The following is a 21,805-nucleotide window of genomic DNA, read 5'->3' on the forward strand; positions in this document are numbered from 1 at the left end:
AATTTGGAGACTGCCTCCTCTGAGCCCGCGCGTGTGAATAAAGGCTTCCTCCGTTCCCTGAATCGTGTCTTGAGTCTGGCTTTCCGTAACACACCCACGCCATGGAAATAGAGGGTGAGAGAAACAATGGAGCTCCTCTGAACATGGAGAATTCCTGCCATCCCCGGAGAGCTCCCACAGTTCCGCAGTTTTCTCATATAGTCTCTTCTTTGTTGTACAGAATGTGGTCTCCCCTAGAAGTGACTTCTGTGCAGGTTTTCTGTTCCTAGTAGTTTGAGGAGGCTGTTGGAGCACCGCAGGCCCTGAGGATGCCCGGGGCACTGGCCAGCCTGCCAGGTGCCTGTGGCGACGCTCTGCTGTTCCTGCCTGCTTCCTTTATTCCAAGGCAAAAGGCTCCAGGCCATGTAGACACACCCAGCTGTGACCTAGCAGGTAGGCCAGAGCACCTATCTGAGCTCCCGCCCGTCCTGCGGAAGTGGAGGGGGTGCAAACAATGGCTCTCACAGGCACCTCTGGCCTAGGGTCCCGCAGGCAGCTCCCAGAGGGCTCCCGCAGCTTCCCAGCTGTCCCTGTCCAGCCTCTCCCTTGTTCGTTGTTCCGAAGCTGTTCATCCAGCCCTCAGTTGTCTCACAGCAGTAATTGCCCTCTATATACAGTTTATTTGAGTTGCTCATGGGGAGGGGGCAACTTGAGCATCCTCTTACACCAGGGCCATCTGGGACTTTCCACTTGTTTTACCTCTTAATTTTGTTATGTATATTCAATTTTCTGATTGATGTTATTTTTCTTCTGCCTGAGAAATATCTTTTTTTCTATTGTTCTTTCTTTTTTAATCCTCACCAGAGGACTTTTTTTTTCCCCTTTGTTTTCAGAGAGGGAGAGAAACATACATATGAGAGGGAAACATGGATTAGTTGCCTCCCATAAGCTCTGGATTCCATCCTCTGAGGCCACACTGGGAATTGAACTCACAACCTAGGTATGTGCCACAATAGGGAATGGTACCTGCAGCCTTTCGAGCCACAACGGCCAGAGCATGAGGAAGTTCTTTTTACCTTTCTTGCAGGGAAGGTCTGCTGTCAATAAATTCCTTCAGTTTGTGTTTGAAGGGTAATTTCACTGGATATATAATTCTAGATTGGTGGACTTGGTTTTTACTTTCAACACTCCTTTTCTAGCACTGTTGCTGATGAAACAGCCACTGTAATTGTTATCTTTGTTCCACTATAAATATAATTCCCCTCTTGCTTCTTTCACAATTTTGTTTGTCTCTGTTTTTCTGAAAGTTGAATATGATATGCCCAAGTGACATTGTTTTTTATCTTGCTTTGAATCTTTTGAGTTTTTTGATATGTAGTTTGTCTTTAATTTTGGTCCTTGTTATTTCAAATATTTTTCTGCCAAGTTCTCTCTTTATTCGTCTTCTGGCATTACAATTATGTATATATTACACTTTCGATATTATCTCAGAGTTCACAAATACTTCATTCTGGTTTGTTGGTTTTTTTTAATTATTTTTTTCTCTGCATTTTAATCTGGGAAGGTTCTATTGACCTATCTTCAGGATCACTGATACTTGTTTCTGTCAAGTCTACTTGATGATCAAAAGTATTCTTCTTATTTGTTATTTTTATTTCTAGCATTTTTTAAAATTCTTTCTTAGAGTTATCATCTCTCAGGTTACATTATCCATCTTGTACTTTGCCTATTTTTTCTGTTTGTTCTTCTAACAGTTTATTAATAGATACTTTAAATTCTCTGATAATTCCCACATCTACAACATATCTGGATCTAGTTCAGATGATTTCTTTGTTTACTTAAGACTTATTTTTCTGCCTTTTGGCATGCCTTGTAATTTTTTCCTTTGAACCAGAACATTTTTTTTTTGTTCCCCAGATAATAGAAGTTGATGTAAATAGGCCTTTTGTGTGAGGATTTATGATAATCTGCCTAGGTCTTGGGCTGTATAGCAGGGTCTAGAATAACATCTTTTCATTCAAGGTCATTTCATTATAATGTTGATAGGATGCCCTAGGAACATGATTCTTGTTTATTTCAGTTTAGCCTATGGTAAAATTGGTTTCCTTATATGTCCTTTTACTTAAAGCCACAGAATGTAGTGATAACATTGAGAACTTACTATATTTAATGATTGCTGTAGCTGAAGGCACTAGAGGCTTTGATTTCTTTTATGTCCATGTTTTTATCTCCTCTTGACTTTGGGGTTCCCCAAGTACTCATCCTCAGAGAGATTCTGTGCTGTACAACTCTTTGAGCTGTAACCCACCATTATTATACTGGATCTCTGATGATGGGTGGTAAGTTGTTTGGGAGAAAGTTATTCAATAATATGCTTGTTAAATCTCAGTTTTAGTGGGCTCAAAGGGCTGTGATCTTTACAAGTGTTTCTCAAGGAGTATAGTTTTTCTCTTCCCTGACTTCCTACACCTTTCCTTGCAGCAACATCCTATTGTTTTGAATAGGAAAAAATTATTCCCTGAAAGCCCTGATCCCTTTTGACGAATTTTTCCCCTTTGTTGAGACTAGAGGGAGCTGAATTGAGAGGAATTCCCTCCTTCCATCTGAAATACGGCTCTGGTCAAAATTTTTTACTTAGGGAGTAGGCTTTTGTTACAGAGGAGGTTCTAGGCTTATTTCACACCTATTCTTCTTCTCCTGCCAGAGCCAAAAGGGAATCTTTCTTGGATCCTCACTGTGAGAACCAAGTAGTATTCCTGGAGGTAAAACCCAACAAATTGTGAGCCTCCCCTAAGATTGCAACAGCTAGACTGTCACTCTAGAGCTGGTCCATACTCAGCCTCCAACAGTCCATCAAAATTACTATGTAAGTGTTGCTACCAAAATTTTGCTCCGATGGCTTCTCCAGGTAAGCAAATTCTGACCCTTCGGATGCTCTTGTCTTTCCTTATTTAGGGGTGGCACTTTTCCCTGAGTCCAAGAAAAGTCATTGATTTTCAGTTTTATAGCTCTTTCTGTTTTAAGGATGGGAGTGATATCTTCCAAACTCTTTACATATTGGAGCTGAGACTTGATGTCCCATCATGCCATTCCTACTGTGTCTTTAAATATATTTTTTGATTCATCTTAGAATTCAATTTCTAAACTACTCTTTAGAACTTGCCTCAATATCACCACCTCAATGAAATCTTCTCTATTTTCCTGCCCATCCTGTACCCTTAAACAGTTAGTTGTGTTTTCTGTGGCTCCCAAAATATTCAAAATGTTAAAATATATTCATTATAATACTTATTTTATACTAATGTATATATTTGCATCTCTCATTGTGACCTATGTATTGAACTCATCTCTGTATCCCAAGTGTTTAGAACACACTCTCAATAAATATTTGTGTAATAGATAATTGCACTATTATAAATTACAAGGCTTAGTTTTGTACATCTCTTCATTGTTGCACAACCAGCCTCTCAATGATTTTTGGTCTAATTAACCATAACCCAGTATGGCCTAAGGAGGCTTCATTCACCTGGATACCTGTATTCCTTTCTGTTAAAAATTTGTAATTATGTAGATAGCTGCTTCAGGCTATACCAAATATTTGACATGAAGACAACTGAACTTATATTCCTACTTCTTATCCCAGCTTAGATATTGGTCAAAAAAGATTATACAATGGAAGGTTTGATCATAACACAAGTCATTTAAAAAAAAGCTATGATGAATTTTTTGAAATGTGATATTTAATTAGAATATAATTTACAATGCAAGCTGCTATACATCAGATGATTTTATATAAAACTCATTAAAAATTGTATCCATCTTTTCCCGAGTAGTGGGGCTTCTCTGTGATAGGGGCTGTGTTTTATCTCACCTTTCTCTGCTAAAGCACCAAATAGAATGACAGGTAGATATTAGACACTCAGTGAGTCACTTTCATAAGTGGACATTAACCAATTAGCCTAATGTTCAAAATAAACGGTTTTCTCTGTTCTTGTCAGTATCATAATATTATTACTGTAAATGCCATCTCACATTTAAAACTCTATTAGATGTCTTGATGCTAAGTAAGGCATCTCCTCTGACCTGCTAATAACTAGCTCCAGATAGAATGTCAGTTTCTGAGCCTGTACATTGGGACCAGCACCTGGGAACATGGAGGCATGACAGGCTTTATTGTAAAACACTGTGGCTGTATTCCCCGTATACATATGTTCTTTTACATTGAATTTCTCAATTGTTTCACAAATAAAAGCAGTGCTTTTTGTGAATCTGCCAGAAGTGTACAATTTGAATTATTTATGGATGATTTAGGTCCTGGGGTAATTTCCTGCTTGAATATTTCATGTAATTGACTGTAAATATGGAAGCAGAGAGAATTGTTGAGTTGATTTTTCTCATTCTGAAACAAATCTGGGCTTTCAGATTATATAGCTTCCCTTAGGAATATCATGGAAATGAATGTGTTGAATTGCTATATCCAGTGACTAGAAGCTGCAGTCGGATAATTTTTTTAACTTTTATTTTTTTTATGTTTTATTATCTGCTTCTGTTTCACTCAAGTCCAGTCCCTATCACTCGCAACTGTCATTCCTATGTTACCAGCAAGTTAGCAAGACTGATCACGTAGGAAAGATTCATCAGAGTAGAGAGAATGTTATTTGACAACATTTATAATTGACTAATATTTCACAAAAAAAGATGACTTCAATATACAAGTAACAGTGTTATAAAAATTTCTAGCAATGAAAGATCAAAATGACATAAAGGTAGAATAAGATACCCCCTGGGGAGTGTGGCTCAGTGGATTGAGCATGGCCCTGTGAACCAAAAGGTCACTGATTTGATTCCCAGTCAGGGCCCATGCCTGGGTTGCAGGCCAGGTCCCCAGTAGGGGGTGTGCAAGAGGCAACCATACATTGATATTTCTCTCCCTCTCTTTCTCCTTCCCTTCCCCTCTCTCTAAAAATAAAGAATTTTTTTTGTAGAAAATATACCATGAAGGGGGAGCTTATTTGAACATAGAAAACCAAAGGACTAATTTGAAGTATTTATAGTAGTACTTATTTCAACCAAATTTCAGATGTACTTCAACTCTGGTCCTAATTGTTTCTTTGCATCTTCTTTCACTTTTTTGGAGTCATAGCAGGTAGCTGGCTCACTCTTCTTTCCCTCTTTCTTTTCTTTTTTCTTTTCTCTTCTCTTCTCTCTCTTTCTTTCTTACTTTCTAGTTTTGGGGATTGATTTGAATATTTTATTTAAAGAAGCATTCTGAATTTTATTCAGGACCATATTCTATTGATAGGAAAAAAAATAAAGCATACATGTTTAAAGATCATTTTGCATTGACATTATAATAAATTTATGAAAATAATATAATTGGTTTTATAATGCTACTAGTGCATGTATTCTGCATAAATGTGGTTCTACAGTCAAACCTGAGCATATTACCCTAACATCAAAAAAAAGATAATAAAATATAACTTTTATTAGTTTAAATTTTAATAGACCACATCTCATTTATTGAAGAGTTTTTCTATTTACCTCTTCAAGGAAATGCTTGAGCAGAATAAGAATATATATTCATATATTTATACACACACACACACACATACACACACACACATATATAAAAACAGTTTATATATATGCATGCCATAGCCATATAGTTTCTAACCTGGGTTCCAGGTTAGAAGACCTGGTTGGAGATCTTCAAGGACCCCATAAATAGGGAAATATTTTAATATAGTTGCTTTATGTTTCAATCCCATTTTTTGTATGTATTTAAAAACATTATCCTGGATAGGGCTGCCAAAAAAAAAAGGTCATAAGCATAAATTAGTGGCAAAATTAAAAATTTCTTTTTGATTGTCGTGGAATCAAATAATGCATTGGCTTATTTTCAAAAATGGAATTCACTAGTCCATTCTCTAACTTTACCCCATAGATGCAGTATAATTATTATTTTTAAATATTTAAGCAGAGTTAGATAATATATTAGTTCAGGTATATGATATTGTGATTTGACATTTACATACTTTACAATGTGATCATCACACTAAGTTTAGTAATCATCTGACATCATGCAAACTTATCACAATATTATTGGCTGTATTCTTCTTCATGTTTTTCACCCATCCCACTGGCAATCATCTCCTCTGTTTCTATGAATCTGTTTTTTTTTTGTTTTGTTTATTCATCAACTTTTTTAGATTCCACAAATAAGTGAAACCATATGATATTTGTCTTTCTCTGTCTGACTCATTTCACTTAGCATAATACCCTGTAGACCCATTCATGTTGGTGCAAATGGCAAGATTTCTTTCTTTTTTATTGCTGAGTAATATTCCATTATATCTATGTGTGTGTATGTGTATACATGTGTTTGTGTATACATATGTATATACATGTGTGTATGTGTATGTGTGTGTGTGTGTATATATATATCAATGGATATCTAGGTTGCATCCATATCTTGTTTATTGTAAATAATGCTGAAAGGAATATAGGGAAGCAAATATCTTTTTTAATTAGTGTTTTTTTCCTCTAAATAAATATCCAAAAGAAGGATTGCTAGGTCATATAGTATATCTATTTTTAATTTGGGGGGAAAGTGCATACTGTTTTATTTAGTGGCTATACCAATCTGAATTTCCACCAATAGTGGAAATGAGGGTTCCCCTTTCTTCACATCCTCACTCACACTTGTTGTTTATTGATTTATGGATGATAGCCATTCTGACAGGTGTGAGATGACATCTCATAGTGCTTTTGATTTGCATCTCTCTGATCATTAGTGATGTTAAGCATCTTTTCATTTCTGTTAGCCATCTAAATGGGAAAAATTTAACAAGGATTTAGGGAACAGATATAAATCTGTTTTAATGCACTGTGTCACCTACTCTCCAATAATTCCCACACATTTATTTTAGATAAAGTCATTTAAGTCTCTTAACAGGCATATCTGTTCTTCTATGGCTAATTTATTACTTAACATCATCCTTTGATAATACAGCATTTTATCTGATGAGACACTGTCCCCTAGTAAATTGTTTTTCAGCTGTGTACCATGATCTATTTCTAGGTTATGAAATCAATTTAAGGGGTCATGACTATTATTAATTTTTAAATATACTAGTCTAGAATAGAACAGAATACAATAGAGCAGAATAGTATAGGATACCTTGTCAATTCTATCATATGAATTAAAGGTAAATATTGTTCTGTAAAAAGTTTTGCGTGAGAGAGAGAGGGGGGTTAGAGAGGAGAGTTATTATATGTATGTGTACTGCATTGAAATAAAAAATATTTGGGAATGAATGTCAGATAAATTAGAATGGAACTGAAGGAGAGTCAAGAAAATTTAGCAGCAAACAGATAACTTAGGATATAGGAAGGTAGGAATGGTAGCAGCTAAGTACTGGCAAAAAATGGTATCAAGTATTAATAATATTAAGTATTGACTTTATACCCAATTTTCTTGAATGCTTACCATGTGCCAGCCACTGTTATAAAAAATTTACATGAGTTAACTCATTTAATGTTACCAGCGATGCTTTAACGTAAGTAGATAGTATTATCATTTTAATATTCAGAGAACAAAGGTACAGACATACTTAGTAACTTGACCAATATCGTTAAGCCTGGTGAGTGGCCAATTTGAGATTCAAATGCAGGCTCTCCAACCATAAAGTTTATGCTCTTAAACCCTATAGTAAATTGCTCCCCATGTTAAGTGGGATTGAAACATAAAAAAAACGAGAATTGCCTACATCAAGTTTATTTTTAGGAAGAACTATATACAACACCATTCTTTAGAATAATTTTCACACAATGGCCAGACATACAAGTTCAGAACATTCAGAACCTAACCCATTCAATATTGTAAATGAGATTTTTATTTTTTTATTTTTTTATTTTTTTGCAGAAGGCTTTAAAACTATCTACAGGTTAATGAGCTTGATACAATACAATGGAGACTTGTAAAAGAACTGTACTGGCTGACTAGAGAGCTATAAATTTAGCTCCTTTCAAGTTGACATGTTGTACAACTCAGATTTCCCAATGTATTGACTTTTAAAATGACAATGAGATTTAGGAACATTTACTTAAATGCTTTTAACTTTCTTCACAAAGGCGCTAAGCTCATTAGAAATACAAACAAAACCAAAATCACTCTTCAAAACCTCAGGCAGCTGAAGAAGGCTGGTGCTGCTGATGCAGCAACCCTATGTAAAGAGGAAGTGATTCAGTTTGATATTTTCCTAAACATGTACATACACAGTACAAATTATGCTTCTATTAACTTTTATGCATACAGCTCTTAAGCATCACTAACAGGCAGCCAAGGCAAGACAAAGTGAAATGGCCAGAAGATTTCAGAGCTGCTGTCTTCAACCTCATGGGAGCTGATCTTGCCCATCTCTCTGACATGTGCTCTCTGCACAGCAGAAAATGCTGTTGATCACATCAAAGTATTCATGAATCCAGTGATTTTTTTTCCTTCACCAAATATTTTAGTCTTTTTAAATCTTTGTCAGTGGTGTCACAGCTGAACGAACAATTCCTGGTTTCCTGAATTTCCCCGGAGGGCTAAACTGTCAAATCTATGTTCATCATGGAGCCTTAAACTTGAGAAAAATAATCTGATTTTAATCATGATTTTATATGTAAAATGAAGCCTTTTTAGATATTTTAGTTTTCTGAATTTCTCCATGAATTTAGTTAATGTGATTTTGCTAGAATGATTCCTCTTAATCCTCCTAATAAAATTTTCCTCATGTTTTACTTCCTTTCTTTTCTCCCCTATTCCCTCCTGTTTTTCCTTCCCTCCCTCCTTCCTTCCTCCCTCCCCCCCCTTCCTTCCTTCCTTCCATCTTCATTCTTACTCTCTCATTTTTCCTTTTCTTTTAGTCTTTTCTTCCATTCAGTATTTATTGAAAAACTGCTGTGTGGCAGACACCATGGGTGTCACGAGGGATGCAGATGTCCTTGCCTATGAGGGACTCAACTTGACCTCTTGCTAGTCATTCTTGGTCATGAAATAAGTAGCTTCCTTCCTTCATTGCTTTCAACAATGTCACTTCTGTCTACCCTGTCTCCTGTCCTCTGCATGTGCGTGGCTGATTTATGCCAGAGTGCTGGGTGTGCCCACTGGGTTATCTTGTCTCATATGCCTGGAAATGAGAATTAGCTAGATTTATAACTTTGATTTTTCAGGAGAATGAAAATTGACCCGAGTTTAATGTAATCTACAATGAGGAAGGATGGAAGGGGCTTGGAATGCAGTCCTGCAGGGTGATGCTGGGGAGGCAGAATTTCTACTCTTTAACCTGCTGCAGTCCCTCATTGACGGCCCAGTCACTTGAGATTATATGTGTCCTAGCAGGAGTAAAAGCTTAGGCTGCATATTTTTCAAATTTATTGAATGCATGTTGATAGTATTAAATACATGTTGTCTCTTATCACTCTTCATCTCAGTCCCTTCTTTGCATAATCATTAAAGTCACCTTTTAACACACAAATTTGATTATGTTGCTCCACAGTTATTAACTGGTGACATCTGGCTGCCTAAATGTAAAAGGCAAAAGTTTACTAGCTTTGAATGTTAGACACCCATATTGTGACCGTGAAACCTCTACAGATTTTACTCTACTCTAAATAGATCTTCTTAGAATTCTCTGAAGTTTCCATGTGATAAATGAGGTGGAGAATTAAGTACTCGTGGGCAGTCTCTCATTTATCAATCTTTCAGATTATGATGATTGAAACCAGAATAATTTTTAATGAGCTTGGCTATTTATGTATATATGTATGTTTATTTACTTACAGATTGAACCAATAAGAGAGATCAAGCAGTGTTTGTCTTTCTCTGCCTAAGTTATTTCACTTAGTATAATGCCCTCACAGTCCATGCATGCTGTCACTAATGGCAAGATTTCATTCTTTTTCCTTTTTTATGACTGAATAATTGACTGAATAATATTCTACTGCATACACGCATATACACACAATGGAATATGTATGTGGTACACATACACATCCACACATGACACAATTTATTCATTCATTCATTGATAGGCATTTATATTGTTTTCATATCTTGATTATTATAGGATTTTTTAAAATGAAAATAAAGCACTACCAGGATAGCACACTCACATTCCCTGGTTAGTACACTTCCCTTGTAGAGAAAAGTCTACATGAATTTAAAACTTGTAATCTGAAGGTAGCTTTAAAAGCATTACTAAATCCAGACAAGGAGAATGTGAATTTCTCTGCTTTACCCATTTCTTTACAGATAAAGTTGCCATTAGGATAAGTGAGGTCACATTCCTGAATATTTGTCTAACTGGTCACTCTAATGTTGATCTCTTCTATGCTAAAGTGTTTGGGGTTTTTTTTTTTTAGCTTTCAAGGCTAATTTTAAGAAAATTAATGAAGTGGTAGCAGTATTATTTGCAATAATAATAATACTGGCAGAACCAGCTAGGATAGTATTACAAATCCAGCAGCAGCATCAGAAGAATAGCTGCAATAAAAATAGTGCATCGTAACTAATAATATACAAGTACTGGGGTCCTGTTGATGCCAGGTGTTGATACTGTCAGCAGCAGAAGTAGAAGAAGAATAGAAGGAGGGGCAGACATAGCATATCTCACTATATAAGAATCCAGACTCAAGCCAAACTACCTAAATGAATCACCCAGTCTCCTGCTTACTAGCTGTATGACCCTGGGGATGTTGTTTCATGTTTCTGTGCCCCAGTTTCTTTGTACAATGGCACCTATTTTTCAGTTTGGTTGTACATATTAAATGAATTAGTATATATAAAGGAAAGGCAGGGTGTAAAGGGAGGGGCCAGGCTATTAGAGGCAGGATATGAATTATTCTACATTCAAAGAAGGCCGCTGAATTAGACTCCCCTTTGCCAGGTCTACAGTTCACCGCTGCACCATGATAGTAGGAATTAAATCTAGAGAATCAAGGCTGATTTTTTTAAATTGAACATTATCTATATCAGATTGGGTCTAGCCAGAATATTAAAACCACTCTACATATTTTAATAGAAGGAAATTTAGAACAGGTAATTGATTACATAGGTGGTCATAGAAATGAGACCTCAAAGGGAGGTATCACTGGGATTAGCACTGGGAGGAAGTAGGTACCATGCGAGGCTGAGAAGATACTGTTTCCAGAATCTGGACATGAGGGCCATCCTGAAAGAGCCAGAAGCTCAGCTGGGGATGAGGTCTAGCTGAAGGAAAACGAGTCACAGAGGGTGTGACTGTATCAAAAACCATGGACGCAATATAGATACCGCAGAAGGCAAAAAGAGAGAGCGGAAGAAATGCGTGGACTTCTCCCTTACTCTTACCTCTCACCTTCCTCCAGTGCTTTGCAAAGGCCGGAAGTCCTTGCAGCCAGATAGCAGGGATGGAAATGAGGACAAAATGGCATTGGCCAAAAGTCTTCTTTCTCTAGGCATGTTCAGACATTAAATTTCATTAGTAGGCAATTTGCATAATCAACTCTATTTAGGATTCTGCATCCCTTGCAAGTTTGATCAGACTGATACATCTATCACATTTTAGGATCTCTATCAAAGAAATTTTAAAGGCAATATGCATAGTTATGGGGCATCCAGTACTGTTTTCTTCCTTATGAATGTATGTTCCCCAGTCCTGGAATGAATTCTTTCTTTTTACTTTGATTGAGTCTGTGCATAGGTTTAGATCCAAGAAAATATCTTGCTTTTGGAATTAACTTCTGTTATCCTGTTCATGCTAAGGGATTCTGATACCTTTATTCAAGCTCTAAGAGGGGACCAGAGGAATGTTAGTGAAAGGGCTGTGCAGCAATTACTGTCTGTCCAGCGGGTTCTGGCCCACCTCCCTGGCAGAGAGGAGCGGTCCAGCTGTGTGTATGATGACCTTCATCCTCATGGAGTAGAGGTGTGCATTAAAATTAATTTTTTTGTGAGCCTACTAAATTTAAGGACACTGCTAATTCATCAAGATTTCAGAGGAATCCAAAAGGGCCCAACATCCTAACAGTGGGCACTGTCCTGCCTCTGTTGACATGAATTGACAGGCTTAGACATTTATTTCTTGACAGTCTTTTCTTCACGGATAGAATGATACTATTTTTTTTTCAGGTTCATCAGATTTTTTTTTCTTTTCAAGCATTTATTTACTTACTTATTTATTTATTTATTTAAATACATTTGTCTCTGCCTCCCCCCCACCGCTTTCCCTTGCCCCCTCCCTCCTTCCCTCCCTCAGCTCTTCCCCTTTGGTTTTGTCCATGAGTCCTTGCTATATGTTCCTTGACTTTCCCCTTCCCTTCCCTTTCCCTGCCCCCCCTTCCCTCTTGTCTCTGTTGATTTCTTTTCCTTTCAGTGTTGCTGGTCATATTTTCCTTGCATCTTTGTATTGTTGGTTAGGTTCCGCTTATAGGTGAGATCATATGGTATTTGTCTTTCGCCCCCTGGCTTATTTCGCTTAGCATAATGCTCTCCAGTTCCATCCATGCTGCCGCGAAGTTTAGTAGTTCTTTTTTTCTTTCTGCTGCGTAGTATTCCATTGTGTATATGTACCATAATTTTTTTATCCAATCATCTACTGATGGGCATTTAGGTTGCTTCCAACACTTGGCTATTGTAAATTGTGCTGCTATGAACATTGGGGTGCATAGGTTCTTTCGTATTGGTGTTTTGGTGTTCTTAGGGTATAGTTATTAAATCATACTTTGCTAATATTCTTTCGTGAGAAGGCAAGGGAAGAAATCAGTGTGCCTCTTTTGATACTTTATCATTATTCTTGTGGAAGAACGGATAGAACATTTAATATTAGAGCTGTTTATAGAGTCCTGGATGTATATAATTACTTTGCTTATAGAAGGGCAAAAATACTTTAGAGATTACATACCTGAGGTTGTGGTAGGGAGAAGGAAAGAAAAACAGAACCTTAAAACAAGACAAAACTGTGGTCCACATATCATCTCCTGTTTGTTTTAGGCCCTCTGCAAGATACGGAGCTTTCACTAAAATGTGAATGTTCTAGGTCACTAAGCACATTGTTTATAGTTCAGCTGATAAGATATTATGTAGCAAGATTTTCTCTGTGAAAGAAGCAGCAACAGATTTTCAGTTTAGTGCAAACTCTTAGCTCATGACAGACATCACTCTAAGTAGCATCACCTCAAGCAATGAGGAAAAACTAGGAAAAAGCAGCCTCTAAGGAACCAAGGGAAAGCACAGCCCATTCCACTTTCAGCAAACGTTTGTTGAATGTGTTTGTTCAGCTTGGCAACTACCATTCCCAACCTTCATTTCTTGTTTCTTATGCTGTCCTCCAGCCGTGGGACTTTCCTAAATCTTTCCCCAGGCCCAGACCAGGCTAACATCCTCAATTCCTTTAACAAGTCCCTATCATGCTTGGTTTTCAGACTCTCCGGCATCATTAGGGTAGAAAGTGACGGAGAAAGCACGAAGGAGTCAATCCTGAAGGAAACATTGAATTCTTTGGGACAGTAAAGCACTCCATGCAGAAATATGTGTCTTTATCATTAGAGATTGCTCCTTCTTCTACTTCAGTTCATTATGAACTAGGTTAGCCTCGTGGCTGTCCTGGAGAGCCGGGGAGTGCATTTCCTACCTCCTACCAATCCTTGTCTGTAGCCTGGATAAGTAATTTGTTTCTTAGTGAACGTAGCTATTAGGAAAAATTGACTCACAATTAGTATATAGTGGAAATTAGGAAAATCAGTTTAACTAAGAAGAAAGAAAATGTATTTGGAACATACAGATTCTTTTTATAATTATTTGTGCCTTTATAATTTATTAATCAATGGCTAAATAAGGTTAAAAAGTATAGAGGACATTTATATTTTGTTATAATTAAAAGTAACTAAATAATATTATTGATTCTTATTAAGCTTTGAGACAAATAGAATATTGGTAAACTAAATAAGGGTGTAAATTATGTTCTCTGGCTACTAATAGTAAAACTGATTGAAACCACACGAACATAAATACAATATGCCATTAATTGTTGTTCATAATTTTTCCACTATATCTAAAACTTAAAAAAAGAATAATACCTTTCATGTGTAATATGCTTTGTAGCTTACAAATCACATCCTTCTATATATTTATTTGATCCTCAGAACAATTCTTCCAAGAAGACACTTATTACTTTCCCAAACAGAGACTCCAAAGAGGCTGAATGAAGTTCACAACTATTTATCAAGCTGGCAAAGTTACAGATGAGAACTTGACACTGTGATTTCTTATTTTCTGAGTGATGTTTTGCACACCACACCCTGCTACCTATGTCATTATATTAGTTAGAGAGACTAAATTTCATTAACTCAGGACAAACAACCTCTGTCTATCTGTCTCACATTTACCCATCGAGTACTACCTGGAGCTCTGTTGTCTTTTCCTTAATTCAGAACATTGTCCCAACAGAGAAGCGCTGATCTGCCATGCAGTCATTGTGATAGAGGAGCAGAGAACATGACAAAGCCCATACAGATTTTGAAAGCTTCTGCCTTGAATGACATGTAATATGCATGTATCCATACCATTGGTCAAAGTAAATCACACAGTTGGACCTAGCTTCAGGGGAGTTAGGTAACAGAGCTGGAATATTTGTAAACTTCCTAATTATTATTAAATTTGTTAAATGTCAAAGTTGACAAAATTAATAAAAATTCAGGAAAATCATATTTTTTTTGTTTTAAAGAAAACAAGTTAGTCTTTTACTTGAGTTCATATATGAATTTCTTTGTGTATTTTTAATGAGCACAATTTCTTCGCAGCACCGGATTTCTCCAAGTGAAAACTATTATAACTGAGCCTTTGAGGTGCTCTGTGATCCGAGTTTTATAAGTTTTAAGTTTTGAAATTCCACATACCATCACTTTCTTGGACAATCACAGTTACATTAGCATTTAAAACCCCCAAAATGCTGATGAAGCCCAAACTCACTTGAAATTATGATGAAGACCAGACCCACTTCTTGTGCCTGGCGTGACATCCACATGGGCTCCTTGGGAAATGCTGGGCCCAGTCCCTCTTTGATGTCCTCCTTCTCCTCAGTCCCCGCATTCGTCCACCAGAAAGACCATTCAGACTTCTATTTTCCTGAGTTTTAGACCACAAAGATTATGAAAAGCCTATTGTAATAATCATTCCAGTTATGTGCCATAGCAAGTGGCTAAAACCTGCTAAACCTTCTTTGTTTTTAAAATGGGTTTAATAGTTGCTGTGAGGATAAAAAATACATCGTATGCCATGTACCTGATCCAGTAGGCAGTGAGTTTTGATTTCCCTTACAGCTCTTCCTTTCTCATTCCATTTACATATTAGGAAAATAAGAGAATGGAAAAGATTTGCCATTGGCTTTTCTTATTTAGATAAAATCTTTTATTTTTTTTTAAATAGCCAGCAAAACAGCGATAGTGTAAACTGCCACATGTTTCGATTGTGCTAATTTCTGGTAGGGAACATTAGAAGCAGAGAACACTGAGCCAACAAAATATGGAAGTCATGATTTCAGACATCAGCATGTGTCAAAGAGAGTGAAAGCTAAAGGACTGGTCAGTGTGGCTGACTGCCACTTTCCATAATGAAGGCACATCTCCAAAATGTACCTTGAGCAGTTACCGGAGCAGGAAATCAGAGACATCCCAATTTAACATTCTATTTTGATTTTCTCAGCTCTTTCTTGGTAACAAGAGGAGAGAACTACTTGTTAGTAGGAGGATTGCCTGTTAAAAGTCATTTTTTAGTGGACATTCCTTTGAGACATAATGAAAAAGAGGCTCTTTATAGACCTTTGGAAACGTTGAGCAAGATAGCAATCACACTAGACAAAGGCAGCCACAACAATGGATGTAATGGAGCAAAGTTGAAATAATAATAATAATAAATACAAGATGACAAAAAAGTGTTAGAAAGTAAGGCTCTGCTGTAGCGCTTTCCAGGAGTGTGGGCTACAGCACTGTCTTATGTGAAATCAAGTATTTATTTTCATATCTGGCCCAGAAGCAGTTTATTCCGAGAGATAACAAATGATACCCGTTTTCTCTTTATTCCATACCTAGGCTTTACAGACCATGAAGAAAGAGACTGGTGGTGAAATCCACTTAAGGACTTTGTTGCAAATTAATCACCGGCCAACCTGACCAGGGGGTTTGGACTTTATATTTTCTTGTGCAGTAAATATGTGGTAAATAATCTGTAAACCTCTCTTATCTTTAGGAGGGATATCATGAATGTAGTGGGTAGGGGATTAGAAAGAATAACTTTTTTCCCAGAAGCACCCTACTCTGGCTCTCTGTAGCCCAGTACATGCGCACCCTTTTCTCTTTGCTTTTTGCTTTTGTCCTTAAGGTATCCTCAGCATAGAATCGTTATTTGCTTCTTTACATGACAGACTTTTCCCTGGCTGTGGTGTCCCCTGAAAGCAGAAATCTTTATCAGTTCTCCTGAGTCCAGGAGTGATTTTCTAATGCTCATTTTAGGCCTGTTCCCTGGAGCTGAAGGTTCATAGAGTCACGTACAGAGTAGTCTTATTTCCACTCTGTAGCGTTGAGGAAGAACACATCATGACAGCAAGCGACTAGAAATTGCCAGCCTCTCCTGGACAGAAAAGGCTCCACAGCTGGCATGGAAAGGCCCAAGAATTTAGACTCTAACTTGGTGATCTGTAAATAATTACCCATTTGTTTATTTATTATGCCCCCTATTCCTTCAGTCCTCAGACATTTGTTAAACTCTGTCTTATGTTCTTTTGTGTAATGTACGGAGGAGTTTAATGCAGAAACCACACATTGCAGAGCCAGGCAGTCCTGGATACAAAGCCTGATTTTCCTTTTTTTTTTGGTTTGGGGGTGGGGGAGGTGTCTCTGGCAAGTTATTTCCCACTCTTTCCTTAGTTTTTCCATATATAAAAGAAAAATAAATAAATATTACAGTATGCTTTTTAGTGGATTGAGTGATGAGCTTAAAATCATCTAGCCAATACTGGTTTAAAAACCACTTGCTAATTTTCTATGCTTTTCGATCTGTCTTTCCTTAGTATTCTGGAAATGATGCAGATATGATATAGTTTCTATCTTTTAGGAACTGACTGAAACTGATGCTAGGCAAAAAATATGGAAAACCTTTCAAATAGATTAGACCAGAGGTACTTGTCATAAGAAGACAGAGATTATAACGCATGTGGGGAGTAGTCACCAAGACTTATCACAATTCTTGTCACTTAGTGCTTTCCAGTAAATATTGAATGGATAAATGAGCCAGAAAGAGACATAGGTCAAATGCTGTCATTTCTAATGAAGGAAAAAATAATTTCTCTACATAAGATTGGATACCTAGGGAAAAAAAAAAAAGATTGGGCACCTAGGACACAGATTCTGAGGCTGAGATTTGTGTGTGGAAATAATGTTAAAGAATGGTCTCAGGATTAACACAGGGGAAGAAAAGGAGTCAGGATAGGCAGAGAGAGAAGCTGGGCTATGCTACATTCATGACAGAAGCTGAATTCACTGGGAGCTAAGAAGCTAGAATAGGTTTAAAGGTTTTCCTGAGCACCCTCATATTGACCAGACAAGTGGGCTACCCCTTGGGAAATGGATGTAACATTTACCTGAGGGAAATCCCTGAATAGGGCTGCCTACTGAGGGCTATCAAAGTGCCCACTCTTCAGCAATAAGGAAAATGGCTTCTAGTACTGAAGGAGGGTCTATGGGTGCAATTCAGTGTCCACCGCCACAGTCCACTCTTGTTGATCAGATCTCCTTTTTTTTTTTTTTTTTTGTATCTGGTAACAGCTGCTTCAGGATATTGGTGTACCTCTTTGCCTCTGGGAAATTCAACAGGAATAGTAGTGGGATGAATACAGACTCTGCTGCTACAGCTTTCTTAGAGATAAAAAATTATCCATTCAGTTTTTCCCTCAGCCGCAACTAGAACCTCTGCTTGTCTCAATGGTATCCCTGCTGATGTGACCCAAAATCTCATTTCTGAGAAATCTGAACTTCCGGCCACCAAGTTCTTCTCAGTCTATAGCCATTACACTTGCCTATGTATTATCGAAGATAGACCAGTCATTATCCAGAGAGCTAAGTGGCTTGCCCAAGTGTCAAATATATTCTTCCCTTCTTCCATTACATAACAATAGCCTTTTCTTCTTTAATGATCGGGGTCAATAAGCTCTGCCAGCATAGTGACTTTTCTTGCCTGCCAGTCCTTTGACATAAGATGCATCCTGAAATGCCCGGGTAGCAGCCATATGCTAAAATTTATCTTTCGCTCCAAACCAGCAGTGAACAGCTTTGTAGGAAGGGAAGCAAACATTTCCCCAGTATTCTACTTTATTGTGTCTGGACCCATGTGGTCTACCTCTTGGGGACATGGCGTCATACAGTGGCCACTATTTACAGTGTATCATGAATCCTGGAGAATGGCACCCCATTTTCACAGAGTTTGATCTTTGAGTTAGTTTCTCAGCTGTGCCATCAACAGGCCATTCTATTGCTATGGCAGGCTAGCAGTTTCTGGTTGGTGAGTTTGTGATAGGACCAGTGGATCTTACAGTGATGCACCCACTGCCTACCTCCTCTGCTGTAAAGTGTGTTCTTTATTTGGACAGAGTATTATGTGTGATTCTTTCAGTGGATCAGACACTCTGTAAGCCCTTTCATGGTGACACAGACCAAAGACCTGCTGGTAGGAAAAGCAAATCCCTATGTGGAATTTGCATCTATTCCAGCCAAATGAATCACTGTCTCTTTAAGGAAAGAAGAAGTTGAATGTGACTAACTTTCTGTCAAGTGGATTATTAGCGTCCTTGAGGAATGGTGCAGTATAAGGCACTCATTGTTCCATTACGGTCACCGCCATGGTACCACCTAGCATACTTTATCTGAACCCATATAGATCCCCCAAATTCTCTTACTCCATTGCTTTTGTACCTCGGAATAGAAAGCATAGGAATATTTTCCATGTATGAGAATACTGCTTCCTAAATTTCTAGCCCCCTTATGAATGCTGTAACAAGTCATACCCTTGTCTTAAAAAAATGTAGAAAACAGTTATGTTGACTCTTCTCTTGTTTTCCTAGTCTAGGAAAACTTTCTGTTCTCTCTCTTGTTCCTTTCTAGAACTCATTTCCTTTGCTCTCTTTGGAGATGTCAGAATAATTCTTTTAGTTAGTTTATGTCTAGACAATTAAAGAAAGAATTCCTGACCTCAAACTGCTTCTGGTTTCGGCCCTGGAAAAAAAGAAGCTCCAAAGGCTAGAAAATACTATGGGCCTGACTTCCTTATTGGAGTGGGGGGGAAAAAAGTACAGCAAACAAAATGCAAGTTAATGCATCAAAATTACCACTATAGTGGTTCAGTGCTATGAGTCCAAGAGACAGAAGGGAGTGAGGGAGGATGGTTTAGTGGGGGATGAGGTGACAGGCAGAACAGTCATGTTTCAGCATAGTCAGAGAATTTTAGGGGCCAAAAAGACTCTGAAGATTAGCTAACCCACTTTTTCCCTTTCACAGAAGGGTTCACCAGCTCAGAGTTAGAACCAAAGTCCAAGGCTCTTGAGTACCAGCCCAACCTCCATTTTTAACTCTTATTTTCATGTCTCAGAAGCCTGCCTGTTTTTTTTTTGTGGTGTTTTTTTGTTGTTATTGTTGTTGTTCTTTTGTTTGTTTGTTTTTTGTCTAAACCTTGGTAGTGAGAGATGTGTTCTTTCTTGTCAGCTTGGCTGTAAAATTCATGCTACAATCAATTTAACATTTAGATATTTTTCCTGCATACACATTACCATGAGACCACAAGAAACTGTGAGATATGATCTGCAATCATAAATCAAACTAGAAATATTGGACAAAGGCAGTTTGTGTAGTGAAAATAAAAGTACTGGTGGTGCTATGTACTGACAAAACCTGTTTTTCTCTCCCTTTTCTCTGTTGAAGCTGAAGGCTGCTACATAATAAAATATGACCCTTTGAAACCAGCAGTGCTAACCTTCCCAAACTTGATAAGAATATTCATTTCCTTTATCATCATGCTGGGCTTAATGGAAAGCATAATTCAGACATACAGAGACCAAGCAAATGGTTCTGGGGGTCTTTCTGTTTCTGCCTTACCTGCCAGGATTTTTGGCATGGCAACAAAGAGCCATGCATACCCCAGCCCAGATGCTTGTCCAGAGAATGGATGTTTTAAAGAGGTTGCCTTCTGTTCTAATTAGCTGACTGATAAATGACAGATAGCTGGCAGTGCCATCCTCATGCTTACATTAAAATTACAGTGACTATGCAAACACATAAGGACAGGTATATGTAATATGCATTTGTATTTTTTTGTCCACCAGGATTCCACTCCTGCTTCTTCTAATGTTAGAACTACAATTCCCTTTGGGGAATTCTGTCTTCCACATTATGTGTAGTCTGGGTATTGCTCTCCATTGATGTACTCTGTACAATGGTTGATGAATAGCTCAGGCTCAGCCAAAGAAACTCTCTCCTGAATTTTAATCTTCAGTGATGACACAGGATGGAAAAATGAATGGAGTTGATTCATACAAGAGGCTGACTCATTTTAGCACAGTGTTATCCAATAGATATTTCTGCCATCATGGAAATATGATACATCTGTGCTAATACAGTAGCACTAACCATGTGATACTACTAAGCACTTGAGGTGTGGCTAGGGTAACTGAATAACTGAATTTTAGTTTTACTTAACTTTAATTATTTAAAATAGCGACATTTTCCTAGTAGCTCCTGTAAAAGGCACACAGAAAAAAAACATAGGGGGATGAGAGGAAGGCACTTGAAGGTGGAGGAAGAGATTGGAGTTAAATTACAACAAGTCAAGGCATGCCTGGAGCCACCAGAAGCTGGAAGAGGCAAGAATGGGTTCTCTCCTACAACCTTCATTGGGAGCATGCCCTGCCAACACTCTGCTTTCACACTTCTGGCCTCCAGAACTCTGAGATAATGCAGGGGTCTGGCACAAATAATGCCCCTTTATTATTGCAAAATCTCGTATGACAAAATCATGAGCATGTAATTCTGTAACATCTGTAACATAACAATATCACGCTCAAGCACACCATATGAAATTTTAGGTGAAATGTTCAAATTAAAATGATAAATTATTGCACCCATATTATTACCCTACAACCACACTCAAGCAGGCCTTACTTCTGTTGTACCCTGTATATTGAGGTTGTTTTAAACCATCATGTCTGTGGTAACATATTGTGACTGTCCTAGGAATCTATATCATCTATCTATCTATCTATCTATCTATCTATCTATCTATCTATCTATCTATCTCTATCTAGAGTAGAGTCAGGTGTTCTATTCCAGGTTTCCTTTCATATCACAATCTTGCTTTAATTAAACCCAGACTCCTGGGTTTTCACTTGGAGATTCAACATGGATTGCAGTGATGCTAGATCCTCTTCATTTCACCTTCAACTCTTAAGTATGGTTCTCCTGAAACATAGATGGGACATATCCATCTCACCTTTGAATATTATCCATTCAACTGTAAGTTCTAGGAGGGAAGGAATATTTCTTACCTACTTTATTAGCAGCATCTAGAAGAGTGCTCAGCACACATTGTTTTAAATATTAGTTAGGATTTTTCTGCTGGTCCTTCCTCTGGACTTTGCCAAACATTTTGTCCTGCCACGTCCACTTTCAATATTAGTACTAATCTTAGTAATGTTTATCATTTTTTTCTTGGTGAATCATATTACTATTTACCTAGGAGGAGCACAACCATGGCATTAACTTGGTT

Source organism: Pteronotus mesoamericanus, unplaced genomic scaffold (genome assembly GCF_021234165.1).
Source record: "Pteronotus mesoamericanus isolate MK-2021 breed Mesoamerican mustached bat unplaced genomic scaffold, CSHL_Meso_final contig_291, whole genome shotgun sequence".
Lineage (NCBI taxonomy): Eukaryota > Metazoa > Chordata > Mammalia > Chiroptera > Mormoopidae > Pteronotus > Pteronotus mesoamericanus.